The following is a 13311-nucleotide window of genomic DNA, read 5'->3' as shown; positions in this document are numbered from 1 at the left end:
CTCTAGGTTCCCACGTAAAATTAAAATGTTACTATTTCAAGAAGAATAAACTCACGAAAGCACGAAAAATTCACTAAATTCGCGTTCATTGTTTTGATTTTGACCGCCTGACAACTTTACGGAAATATCAAAGTGATTGTAAATGAGGACTCTGTGACGGGCAACTTATAATATCCGTGTTTTAAAGATTTTAATGATATCAAGCCTATCAAGCCAGTCCAGTTCAAAGTACTATCACGTGGTACAATTCTCATTTACATATTATGAATATTAATTAGCAAAACCACTACCAATTTCTGGCTATGTAGACTTTTTTAGAAAATTGTCGGCATTCCTATGGGAACTAACTGTGGTCCTCTCTTTGCCGACCTCTTCTTATTTTCATACTAATCGGAGTTCCTTCAAACAAAACAAAAAAGGAAGATCAAAGAAGCCAGATTATGTAATTTCACTTTCAGAAATATTGATGATGTTCTTTTTATTAAAAATGCGAACTTTTCTGATTGGGTTTTATTAAAATATCCCCCAGAACTAGGCATTAAAGAAACAACAGACACGGCTTCCTCCGCCTCATTTTTAGACTTAAACCTCGAATTTGACATACACAGTCATCACAGTACCAGCACAATTATAAACGAGACGATTTTAACTTTGAAATTATTAATTTCCCCCTTCGGAAGGTACCAAGACCTTGTTGATAGATATTCCTTATTAACTTCACAAATAATACATGATGTTTCTGGTGTAAAGATTCTGCGTACTGACGATGTTTATTGTTCTTTTATTTGTCTTTATTAATACTACTTTTACTGCTTGGTAGGTTTTTTGGTTATATCATTTGAAGTTGCTCGGTACTTATGGATCCCATATATGTGTTGTTTTTATCATCATTCATTTTTTGCTAGTGTGCTTTATCCGTGTGGCTTTTTTGTTTTTGTTTCTTTGCTGTGACGTGACTCTGTACTTTAAAACATCCCGTCAGTATTTTATTGTTCTATTGTAAATTTTGCATACTTTGAACAACAAAACTATTTTATATCTCTACCTGTGTGACGTTTACATTCTGACGTCACGTCAAATACTCGATCCTACACCAGAGATGATGTTAATCTAGCCATGCATTCGATCACAGGACCTAAAATATTTCAATCCTTTATGGGTTGATTTAACATACATAGATAAAATAATAAAAAAATAAGCAATGGACGTGGTTGTTAAAGTTGATATATATATGCTGTTTTGTACTTCTTTGTTAAGTATTTGTTTGTTTTTGTTCTAATAAAGATTGGGACACGGTGATGACTGCTGTACCCCTATTTAAAACAATATTACCTATCATGTCTGTTTTTTAAAGTATCGTTGACAATATAATGGAGTTTGATGCGACTGTCATACAAGTAAGAGTTTTAGCGCTATAAAAGCAGGTTCCATCCATCATTTTCTACATAAAAAATGATTATACCTAATCAGGAATATGACAGTTATTGTCCATTCGTTTGATATAAGATTGCAATCCTGGTATTTATTATGAGTTTGTTTATCTTTTGATTATGCCATTTGGTTAAGAACATTCCGTTTTGAATTTCCCTTAAAGTTAATTCATTAGTAGAATGTTTTTCAGCGTGAATTGTTTTTAATTTCTTATTGCATGAACCCCTTATATTGGCGAGTTTTGGATGTGTCTATGGGCCACTCGATATCTCTCGGCCGGAAGTCAGAAAAAAATTCTCGGAACATCTCTAAAGTTTTCGGTCATTCATACAGGTCTTAACAGGTTGTTATCTACGTCTTTCATATGGTCCCTTGATGGCCCTTGACGACGCAATTATATTTGTTTTAAAACGACCACTGTGCACTGTGTGTATCTGGGTCATATATAACGTGGTATTGTCTGTTGTCTCGATAACATGTAAACTAATTATGTTTGAAGATTTAACCACGGGATACTGTGTATTTCATCATACTAGACTTACGGGAGATAACATTCTGGTTAAAATATTAATATTAGATCGGAAAACAGAAAGATAATAATCTTATCAAAAGTATGTAATTCAATCGGAATCAAACAAATATATACAAAATGAATACTGTATTTATGTTTCTGGAGAAACTAACAATGAACACTGGACACTTTTAATTTGCAAAACACTCATTTGCAAATCCGCCGCCGCCTCCAACAAGAGCTACAATGTCATGAATATAACCAAAATGTGCGGAATTACATGGGATTCAATAATTTCATTGTTTTTCTACTGTTACTAGCATATTTATTTTGCTATTTGATTTATAAAAACATGGGATTTTCAATATCCCATGGGACAGGGCAAAATCCCATGGGATTGACCATTATCCCATGGGATTTTGGTTAAATCCCATGGGATTTTATTTTGTCCCATGGGATAATTGTAGTCCCATGGGATTTTTTTGGTCCCATGGGACAAGATTATTATTATCCCATGGGACAACAAATATCCCATGGGACTATAATTATCCCATGGGATTTTCAATATCCCATGGGACAAAATAAAATCCTATGGGATTAAAATTATAAATATATAGATATAAATATAAAGTTATGTGTATGTTACAATGAATGCTGTTTGGTACTAAAATGTTTTAAATGTATACAAGTTTTTTTTATATTTTTTATATATACATATATATATTTTTGTTTTTAATTTTGTCACAAACATGTTTTTATATTTGTTTATATGACAATAAAGATTATTCTTATTTTGGAATGTATAATAATATTTACAGTCAAAGAGTAAAGTCCTTTCACTAAAACAAAATGATGAAATGTCTAAATAAATGAAAAAGTATTGTTTTGAAATTATTGTCTTGTTTATTCTATTATCATGAAAAATAGAACTGAAAAAATATTTCATATTCTGACTGAATAGTTTACTCTTTTCATGAGGTAAGATTTTCTTTGTTATAGTTTCATTGCAATACTTGTATATGCAAACAATTTGAATTATATACCTTTGTGGTGTACATAATAGTATGCTCATATTTGCAAATTTATAATATAAACACTTTCTGTTAAAGTTTTTGTTTTCTTTATTCACAACTTGCTATGTACAATTATTCAGTCCACTATTTAAGAGTGAAGTCAATAAATAATTTCATTCACTAGAATATTCCTGCAATTCTTAGACAAATCATTTTTTCAATCTGTTCTTCAAAGATCTTCCTCGGTACATCTTTATTGAATGGAGAGATTCAAATGAGAAGACAAAGCAAGTTTATTTGGACAACAACATACTAATATTTTGTTCATTTGTTCCATCTTTTAATTGATAATTACATTGTTGTATTTATATGATCAAGCTCTTGTGCATCAATGATCGTGATGATATGACTCCTTTTTGTTTATAGTCATCATGTTGAAATTTCCTCTTTCAAATAAATGTAGGAAAAAAACACGTTCCATTTCAAATTAATAAAAAGTCGCATTGTGGAGAAAAATATCAACTTTAAGTTTTCCGTTCAGTATTGATCTGTTGAATGATGATCATAAAAATCGAGATGTCTGACCTACAAATACAAAAAAATCAAAAATGATCAGTGAAGAGATCAATAAAATGGCTATTTTATCATGTTTATGAATATTATGATAAACTTTCATTTGAATATTCAAGTACTAAATTACAGAAATCGCTTAAATTTTATAATAGTTAAGTTTAAGTACAGCTTATTTAAAAATTATAATAAAAAAATATAGGCCACCGATGAGTTAAAAAAGATATTACATTTCTAATGCCAAAAAAATGGCATTTTGCACCAAAGGGAGATAATTTGGAGCTTTTTCAATGATATATACATTTTAAAAGTCATCTGGGGCCAAACCGAATTGATTGTTTTGAATTATTTGGTGTACCATATGATAAAGTAACAACTAATAAAGTTATAAATAAAATGACTTATGAAAAAAAAATATTAAATATTTTTCTGAAATTGTTATACCCTAGAGTCTCCTTAAATGTCATTTGATCTCTATTGGAGAAATGTCTCATTGGAAATCAGACTGCTAAGTGCTTCTTATTTTTTAATCAACCCAGCCATATTATACCCGTCCAATATCAGGAGCTTGTACATAGTTCAGTGGTTGATGTTGGTTCATATCCGTCATTTTTATTTTTCATAATTTTTTGTTTTTATAAATTAGTCTGGTATATTTGACGTTCGAATTGATGCTTTGTTTCAAATTTGGTTAGTGTTGTCTTTTATAGATTACTATAACATGTATAGGGTGTGGGTTTTCTCATTTATACTTACAGGTCATCAATGGCCTCTAATAAGTAATTACAATGCTTACATCCACTAAATTGAACTCTGATGGATAGTTTTCTCATTCATCATACCACATCTTATTTTTATAAGTATTTAATCATTATTCAAGGACAAAAACTTTTATAACAGTGGACTTACCATTTAGGCTTTGTTGACCTCTGTAAATCTAATTTTGTTGATAATTCCTTCTGTTTATAGTTTCGCCTTTATCTTTAATGTTCTTGCTTCTTGCCCTACACATAAAAGGGTAAACCTCATTTAATGACAAAAATAATATACAACTACTGTCTTTTGATAAGGTAAATATGCGGTTTTATTGACTTTTGAAAAAATGATATTCACTGAGGCTGATGTCCGAAGTGAATATCAGTTTTTCAAGCGTCAATTAAACCCCATATTTACCGAAACAAAAGCCAGTAATTGTTTTATTCCATATTCCGAGAGAAGAAAACATATACCAAAACAAATTTTACATGAAACATTTTACCATAACGTTGCATGTAAAAGCGCCTGATGTTAAGCGCGGTGAATAACACTTTCCCAGGTGAATATGCTTTTTTTTTATTCAAAATCCAATTCGTATAGAGAAACCTACTAAAATAATACCAATATGGAATAACTACTATTACATAATTAGTAGGCAACTGAAAATTTTGCCTTATTTGTATATAACGTCAACTTACTCATCATTCTTGCTGTTCAATATCATGAATATTATCATTATTCTATGAATATGAGGTCACAGTAAAATTAACCCTGGCAGGCAGACATCTTCTTTTTTTTTATATGATACCTTGTAGTCATTCTATACAACAACAAGTAGACCTATGCTTAGAAAATCTGATAAAATGACAAAACCAAGAAAACTTATCATTGACCAAAGAACCATAAAATGCGGTCATGTTGAAGGCCGTACTTTAACCTATAATGGTTTACTTTTTAAATTGTTATTTGTATGGAGAGTTGTCTCATTTGGCACTCACACCACATCTTCCTATATCTATGGTTATATGAATCTGACATTCAAACATGCACACCTTACAATTGTTTCATATTTACCAAATATAATCTACCTGTAACTTTAAACATATATGATAAACTGACAAAACAATGCAGTGTTTCATTGCCCAATGAACCATGAAAATGAGGTCAAGTTCATATAAAATATGGCAGACAGACATGTGCATCTTTCAATCTTTTCATTCTCTAAATAAAGGGGCCTTATTGCTTACAGTATCCGGAAAATAGACCAAACCACAAAAACTAAACATTTTCAAAGTTCCTTATACCCTGCCAATTTGTTATGGATGTGCCTGTTCCAAGTCAGGATCCTATAATTCAGTGATTGTCGTTTTTTTATGTGTAACATATCTGTTCTTCAATTTTTAGTACATAAATAAGGTTGATAGTTTTCAACTTTCAACTTGGCTATCATGTGTAAAATCATACAAGTGTTCGGTAAACAGGAAGTTGTCCAGCGATGAATATGAAAACGCATCACACGGTATAGCTGACTTATATAAACCCTGAAACCAAATTTCAGAAATCCTTGTATTGTAGTTCCTGAGAAAAATGGGACAAACAAATATTCATTGGACGGACGGACTGATGGACTGACGGAAGGATGGATGGACAGAGAGAGAGGTAAAACAGTATACCCCCCTTTTTTAAAGTTTGGGTATAATTTTAAAACAGGGGTATAAAAACCCTTGCAAGATGTCAAAACAAAAAGAAGTAACCTAATTCTTACTTGTTAGGGGCTACCAAAAATGATTTATTTATTGTCGGTTATACATATATATCAATACAACATAAGCTCTGTAGAGCTTTTATCCCACATACATATATGACAAGCACAATACATGAAACATAAAGCTCATCACTGAGATAGAAGTCTCAGATAGAGGGAGACAGGGTCAACCAAACTCCCCTATTCAACCTGAATGTAGGACAGAAAGTCACAGGACAAAAAGTCACGGTCAAAAAGTCACACATTGTCACAGGACAAAAAGTCACAATTCAGTTTTGAGATTATTTTTCTTTGAACAAGAAAACACTCTTTTTGTATTTTTCTTGAAGTTTTATACATGAACATGATGTAGCAACTTAAATGTAATTTAAATTTGTTAAAAACAAATAAATCGGTGCATTAGGTTTGCGCACATTACCATTACATTTGCGCACAAAAATCATTAGGTTTTTGTGCAGCTTTTGATTACATTTGCATGTATTTTTTTACATGTAAATATATAAAAAAAAGTTATGGTATGATTGCCTTTTACAGCTGACTATCATGACTATGCAGCATGGGCTTGCTCATTGTTGAAATCCGTACAGTGACCTATAGTTGTTAATGTTTGTGTCATGTTGGTCTCTTGTGGACAGTTGTCTCATTGGCAATCATACCACATCTTTTTTATATTGGCTCATTGTTGAAGGCTGTAAAGACCTATAGTTGTTAATGTCTGTGTCATTTTGGTCTCTTGTGGACAGTTGTTTTATTGGCAATCATACCTCATCTTCTTTTTTATATTATGAATAATTTCCTTAAATCAAAAATGAGTATATGTAATAAAAAGAAGATATTTCAAAATCTTTTTCGTTTATATTCAAACAATTGTCAACAAATTGTTTGTGACTTTTTGCATGTTTTGTCCTATCAACTTTGTGACTTTATGTCTGACATTAGTCCAAATAATTATGACGTTTTTCTGAGACGTAGGAAGGCGTCCCAGAAAAATATAAAATAGCCTTGCCAGACGTTATAATTATTTGGACTAGTCTGACATGTGTCTGACTTTTTGTCCTGTAACTTTTTGTCGGAATGTCCTGTGACTTTCTGTTCGTTTACCTTCCATCTTAATCAGTGAACTGAATAATTGTTTTTTGCAGAAGTCCAGGGAATGTTAAAACAAGTGAAACTGCGAGCTACTGCTCACTGATGATACCCCCGCCGCAAGTGGATAATATTAATAGTCATTTAGTGTAAAAATATGCAAGCGTTCGGTAAACAGGAAGTTGTCGAGTGATGAATCGTTTTTTTATGTGTAACATATCTGTTCTTCAATTTTTAGTACATAAATAAGGTTGATAGTTTTCAACTTTCAACTTGGCTATCATGTGTAAAATCATACAAGTGTTCGGTAAACAGGAAGTTGTCCAGCGATGAATATGAAAACGCATCACACGGTATAGCTGACTTATATATATCCTGAAACCAAATTTCAGAAATCCTTGTATTGTAGTTCCTGAGAAAAATGTGACGAAAATTTTCAACTTGGCTATCATGTGTAAAATCATACAAGTGTTCGGTAAACAGGAAGTTGTCAAGTGATCAATCTGAAAACGCTTCACACGGTATAGCTGACTTAGATAAACCCTGAAACCAAATTTCAGAAATCCTTGTATTGTAGTTCCTGAGAAAAATGTGGCGAAAAATATTCATGGGACGGACGGACTGACGGAAGGACAGACAGAGGTAAAACAGTATACCCCCCCCCCCCCCCCTTTTTTTAAAGCGGGGGTATAAAAATCACATGTGTAAATTGAGAGTGAACACTTACACATGGACTACACAATACTTTTTTAGAATGTCAGCAAAAAAGATTCACTGGTGATAGGGGAGTGTAACCGATGAATTGATCCTGAATCAGATAAGATTTTCCCGGTACGTCTAAACACCGCTCAGGAGGACATCCTGAGTGCACACATGCAGGACATACAAAGTGCACTCAGGACCTATATAGGGAAAACGGTAGTATTTAATTTTCCAAGCATTAGGTTGGCCTTTTGTGTACCCAAGGCAGGTGAAGGAAGTCAAATTAGGAGCGCTGTGATTGGATGTAAGGGTACAATATATTTTTTATTTATCTATGAATAACTGCAGTGTGTATATTTACAATATAAATTTTAAAACCTATTGAAATATTTTCTAGAGAATTATTCGAAAAGACTTGCAAAATTTCATAAATTTGGTGCAAAATGACGGTGGGCATGGATGACATAAACAAGCTCCGTTGGAAGTTGGTCATGATACTATTTGGCTTTAAATTTAAAAACAGAGTAATAAAGTACTAACACAACATATAACTGTTTTATCCAGGTTTTTATCTTAAAAAGTGGTAAATTTAGAAAATGTTAACATTGTCGCCAATGACAGAATAAATAGTACCGTTTTCCCTATAGTCGTCGTATCTGCACACAGGATGGATGTATAACGTAACGGTACCCAAATTGCACCGAGTACCCAAATTGCACCTATTAAGCCAAAATAGTAAAAATAATCTTACAAGATTTCCTAGAGACCGTAAACAATTTGTATTTTTATGATTTGATACTATGCACATCTTTCAACATAGGTAAAACTATTTAGATATGCACAAAACGTTCACAGTATTTATCAACAGGAGAAGTGTTTACTGAAAAAGCAAAATGTACTGAAACGTCGCATGGCGACGTCATCAAAACGTCATCTTTTTAAAATGATCAAATACAATATGTTACAAGTATCCATTTAAAAAATTAAAGAGGGAAGCATGGACTAATATCCAATTGTTCAAAATATTTGAAGAAATTAAACAAAAGCTCTGTTATTAGAATTTTGACAGTGCGAATTTGGGTACTCCTCATTTCAGAATCATTGATGGTTTGGAGGTCAGTTTAGACCAATTTTTCTATGACTCCATATGGATTAAAAATCAAATTGGTGTACCTATATAATAAAGGATACGGCTACAAAATAAACACAGAATGGAAATTTTTGTCTTTATCATAAAAAAACTTAGGTGAAAAAACTGTCATAATAGGTGCAATTTGGGTACCGTCACGTTACATTCGTTACATTCGTTATACACTTCTCATTTTAGAGTTAAATTTGCAAGTAACGGCCGGGGATTTTAAAATAATAATGCTACTAAAAATATATTATTTCCCCCATGTTTCGCATTTTTTTCGCTATAATTATTAAATCTTTTAGTGAATATAAATGATGACGAGGGCCTCACGAATAAATATAAATATGAAATACTTGAACATCGATTAGCATAGATCCACGGGGGGTCTCAACATGGGATTTTGGGTACAGGTGTGCAGCTGGGATTTTAAAAACACCCCCCATTCATATATTGAATAATTGCGAAATCCCTACCTATACATATATTTCACAGCGAAATCATAACCCATTCATATATTTATCAGCTCAAATAGTACCTATATGCATATACAATCGGTCAATTACTACCTATTGATATATTTCCTCGGTAAAATTGCACCCCATTGATATATTTGACGGATCAAAAAAGGGACCCATTCCAGCGGCACATATGTATATACCTTTATATAGGAAGAGACCCCCCCTCCGTGCATAGATCGAGCAGCAGAATAAACTTGCGATCCACAATGACATAAATCTCGAAGTTATTTACGATCATTTACGATAATACAGACTGTGCTCCTGAATAAAGTTTTTTACTTCTACAAGAAATTTGAATCAAATGCTAATTACGCACCATTTGCTGAGCAGAGAATCATTCTAAGCCAGGAACAGTCTATACTAACTGACAACAGTAAGAATAGAAAGTCTCTGTAAAAAGGCAGTCAAATCCAACAGAACTGTAACTTAATGATACATGTACATCAAGTTCCAGCACCTCACCAAGCACCCTTGCCTTGCACACTGAGATGGCAAACTGGTGTGTGTCAGTATTTTAATATAATTACATTAGATGTATGTTTCTTTTTAATACTTTATTCTGATTAGCTAACAGCACATCACGTGTTATTCCGTAAGCAATTGTATCACTCAATAAAACTTTTCATTCATGATAGCACGTGGTCCCACAATAAAGTGCGCAGGTGAATTAAATAAAAACAATATAAAATTCGTTTTTTCTTGATCATAGCTAAAAAAATGTAATTATAAGTATTGAATGCTTCTTTTTGTAACTTTATAGGGTTGTAAAAGCGTTGACCATGCGTACATTTTTAGCGCTTCATACAAAATGTACTTCGGTCAACGCTTTTACACCCCAATAAATTTACAAAAAGAAGCATTCAATTCTTAAATAAAACTGCGTAGGTTCATATCGTTTGATTCAACGTTCGTTTGGATATTTTTTTAGGATCGTTGTAAAATTATATCTAAATCTTTGTTAAAATACGATTTGAAATTGTTCAATTCTTTGTATTTCATAATTTTGTCAAAGTCTACTTTTTAAAGTTTTAAATTTTAAAGAAAAAATGAATATTCCATTTTGATTTGAAGAAAATCTTTTTGAACTGTCATGACATGGTGTTGCAAAGCTGATTACAGGTAACTATAACATACAGTAATTTTCTATTACGATAGTGCGTGTATTCTCGGGTGTGTATAACGTATAGTTTTCTACAGCACATCCTGTCTATGTGTAATACAGATTGATGACATTATACAACATTTCTGTTGTTAAAATGTGATAAGGTATCTGTGTCCATTCCCTATTTCAACACCACTAATTTTTCGAGAAAAAAATAAAATCAAAACATCATTTATATGAAATTAAGAAGAAAAGTAGCAAATATAAACTACAGTAATTGCGCACTGAGTAAACATAATTTCAATTTTGCATGAAAAAAAAAGGTGAGAAAACGTATACATGTATGAAGATGTGTTTAAAAAGACCCATTGGCTTTATTTCACACTAGGACCAAAGATAAATAGAACTAAGCAATGGTTGATCCAGAAATTTTCATAAGTGGGGACTCATTGACTACCTTAGAGGGGTCACGTCCAGTCATGCTTCCGTGATTCCCTATATAATCTACCATTTGTTTCCCATGATTTAGGGGGGGACTTAACCCGCCTCTGCTAATTGGGAAGTCATTTGGTCTGATAAGGGGGAGGGGTGGTTCCAACCATATGTCCCCATTCAAATGCATTGATCGTTCAGAAAAGGGGGTGGTTATGCCAAAACCTGCAAATATATTTTAGGCAGAAAGAAACATTTATATTCGGTGATTTTTACACTAAACGTTTTCGTAATTTGTTTTAAAAATGTTAATAAGTACAGGTACATATGATAGTTTTATCAAGGATTTGTATAGTAACTGGTTTAATAAAGTCCCCTTGATGAAATTTAAATGGGGAGACGCTAATTAATAAACTATCTATCTATCGGCATGCGCCGTTATTTGGAATACGTCACGGATGACCGATGATCATATTCAATATAATCATTTGAATTTGGTCAATTGATCTTTAATAATTAAGACTAATTGGTGATGGCAGAGAATATGTCTCTGGTGATGGTTATAAACACATAGAAGTAAACTTTGCAAAAAAAAGGTTTCCTTGGAAAAATTTATAAAAATATATGAATATGCTAGATAAATTTTTCTTTCCGAATTAATAATTAAATACGTTTAGAAATAACAAATTTTCACAGTTGGGAAGTTTTCAATTCAAGTTATTTCATTTTGAAAACGTTGAGAAATATAGATCTTATTCGATGTACAATGTGGGCCGCTTGGAGATCACAATTCTATAAAAAGAATCACTATTTTAGTCGAAATTAAACTGTATATCTTCTTTTTTCAAAACTCCTGAAATAATTTAACTTTATCTATAGAGAGCTTACATATGCCAACTTTTTAGAATTATGTGAGCGTAAATAAAATTTGTTTACTACCCCCCCCCCCTTTTTTCCTTCTATAAAATTTATAATTGCAATTAGGACTCTTTAGAGTCGTCGTATCTGCACACAGGATGGATGTATATATATTCGTTATACGCTTCTTATTTTAGAGTTAAATTTTGGTAGAATTTGAAATCGAACTTAGATAGATATGTTAATTCTAATAAAATAATGAGGGCACGTGTCACTGATTACACAACTACTGAGCCATGAATTATCCAATCAACAAAATTGATTGGATTATCTTTATTGTTGTTTATAGATTGTGTTGTTAGTACAGTGTGACCATGGGGGAAGTAATAGTGTGACGTTTAAAATGAATATCACGATGTTTTAAGATTTTCGTATTTGATTAAAATTTCGTTCCATAAATTTTTTAGTTTTATTCTTAATTTTATTATCCTGTCCTGGACCAGTAATTTATTCTTTGCACGAGTCTGAAAAGGGAAATAAATGTTCATACTTTTCAAGAATTTATATTAATAAAAGTTTTGTATATGGAACCCGTTCTTAACTGTAAAAGCCGTACTTTTCAAACAATCAAACTCATATACATGTAGTTGGATGTTATTTCTCATTTTTATCGAACTTGTCCGGGAATTTTATTTTTGAGTTATACGAATGTTTTAAGAAATCCGCATTTATTAAGGTTTTTTTGTTGCTCTAATTAAAGTCGTTTTGTCCAGTTTCACAAGCTGAAACGAATTTCAATGTGAAAATAAATTCTGAAAATGAACTTGTCTCCGTTTTCGTCTCCGTTTTTGTTGTTGAAAATTATGATATTTTGGGTATAATTATTTATATTTTGGGTATAATTTTTTCAATATGTAAGTTAGATTGTAGTAAGATTCTAAACTTAATTGTTAAAAAAAGATTTTTGTTAAAGCGAGAAAGACTATTTCGAAGACAGTTTATTGACACGAAATCCGTTCAAACCACGACTAAGTCTTCGTTAAGGTTAAACTGAATATTGTACATAATTGTCTTCTCTTGTATAATGGTTTGTTGAGAATAAAGATATACAAATTAATAAAATTTGATATTCAGTTAACATTGTGTTTGTTTAAAAACTTGATTTAGAGAGAGATAAAAGAATCACACAGAAAAACAAAAATCGAACTTGTTACAGAAAAAAACGCAACTATATATAAAATAATTTTCTTTATTCGTGAACTGCAAAACACAACAAATTAATTTACCCGTCATGATGAAAAATAAACTAAAAAATGATATCGAATGAGATATTTTATTTTTTCTATATGCAAATTCATGTTAAAGGTATAACACTGAACTAACAATACAATTCATAAACAACTTTAAAGATAATCCAATCAATTTTGTTGAT

General features: G+C 31.7%; 1 long non-coding RNA gene across 1 annotated transcript; it reads right to left on the bottom strand.

The window, feature by feature from the left end:
- Window positions 1–2735: 2735 nt before the first annotated feature.
- On the bottom strand, window positions 2736–8016 carry LOC139522522 (uncharacterized). Its single transcript, XR_011664461.1, has 3 exons — window positions 7860–8016; window positions 4435–4529; window positions 2736–3540 (listed from the first exon to the last, which is right to left on the bottom strand). It is a non-coding gene; the product is annotated as an uncharacterized lncRNA (long non-coding RNA).
- Between the last annotated feature and the right edge of the window lie 5295 nt (window positions 8017–13311).

This window comes from Mytilus edulis, chromosome 5, assembly GCF_963676685.1.
Source record: "Mytilus edulis chromosome 5, xbMytEdul2.2, whole genome shotgun sequence".
NCBI classification, from domain to species: Eukaryota; Metazoa; Mollusca; class Bivalvia; order Mytilida; family Mytilidae; genus Mytilus; species Mytilus edulis.
The sequence above is the reverse complement of the archived record's forward strand: the minus strand, read 5'-3'. Positions and strand labels throughout refer to the sequence as shown.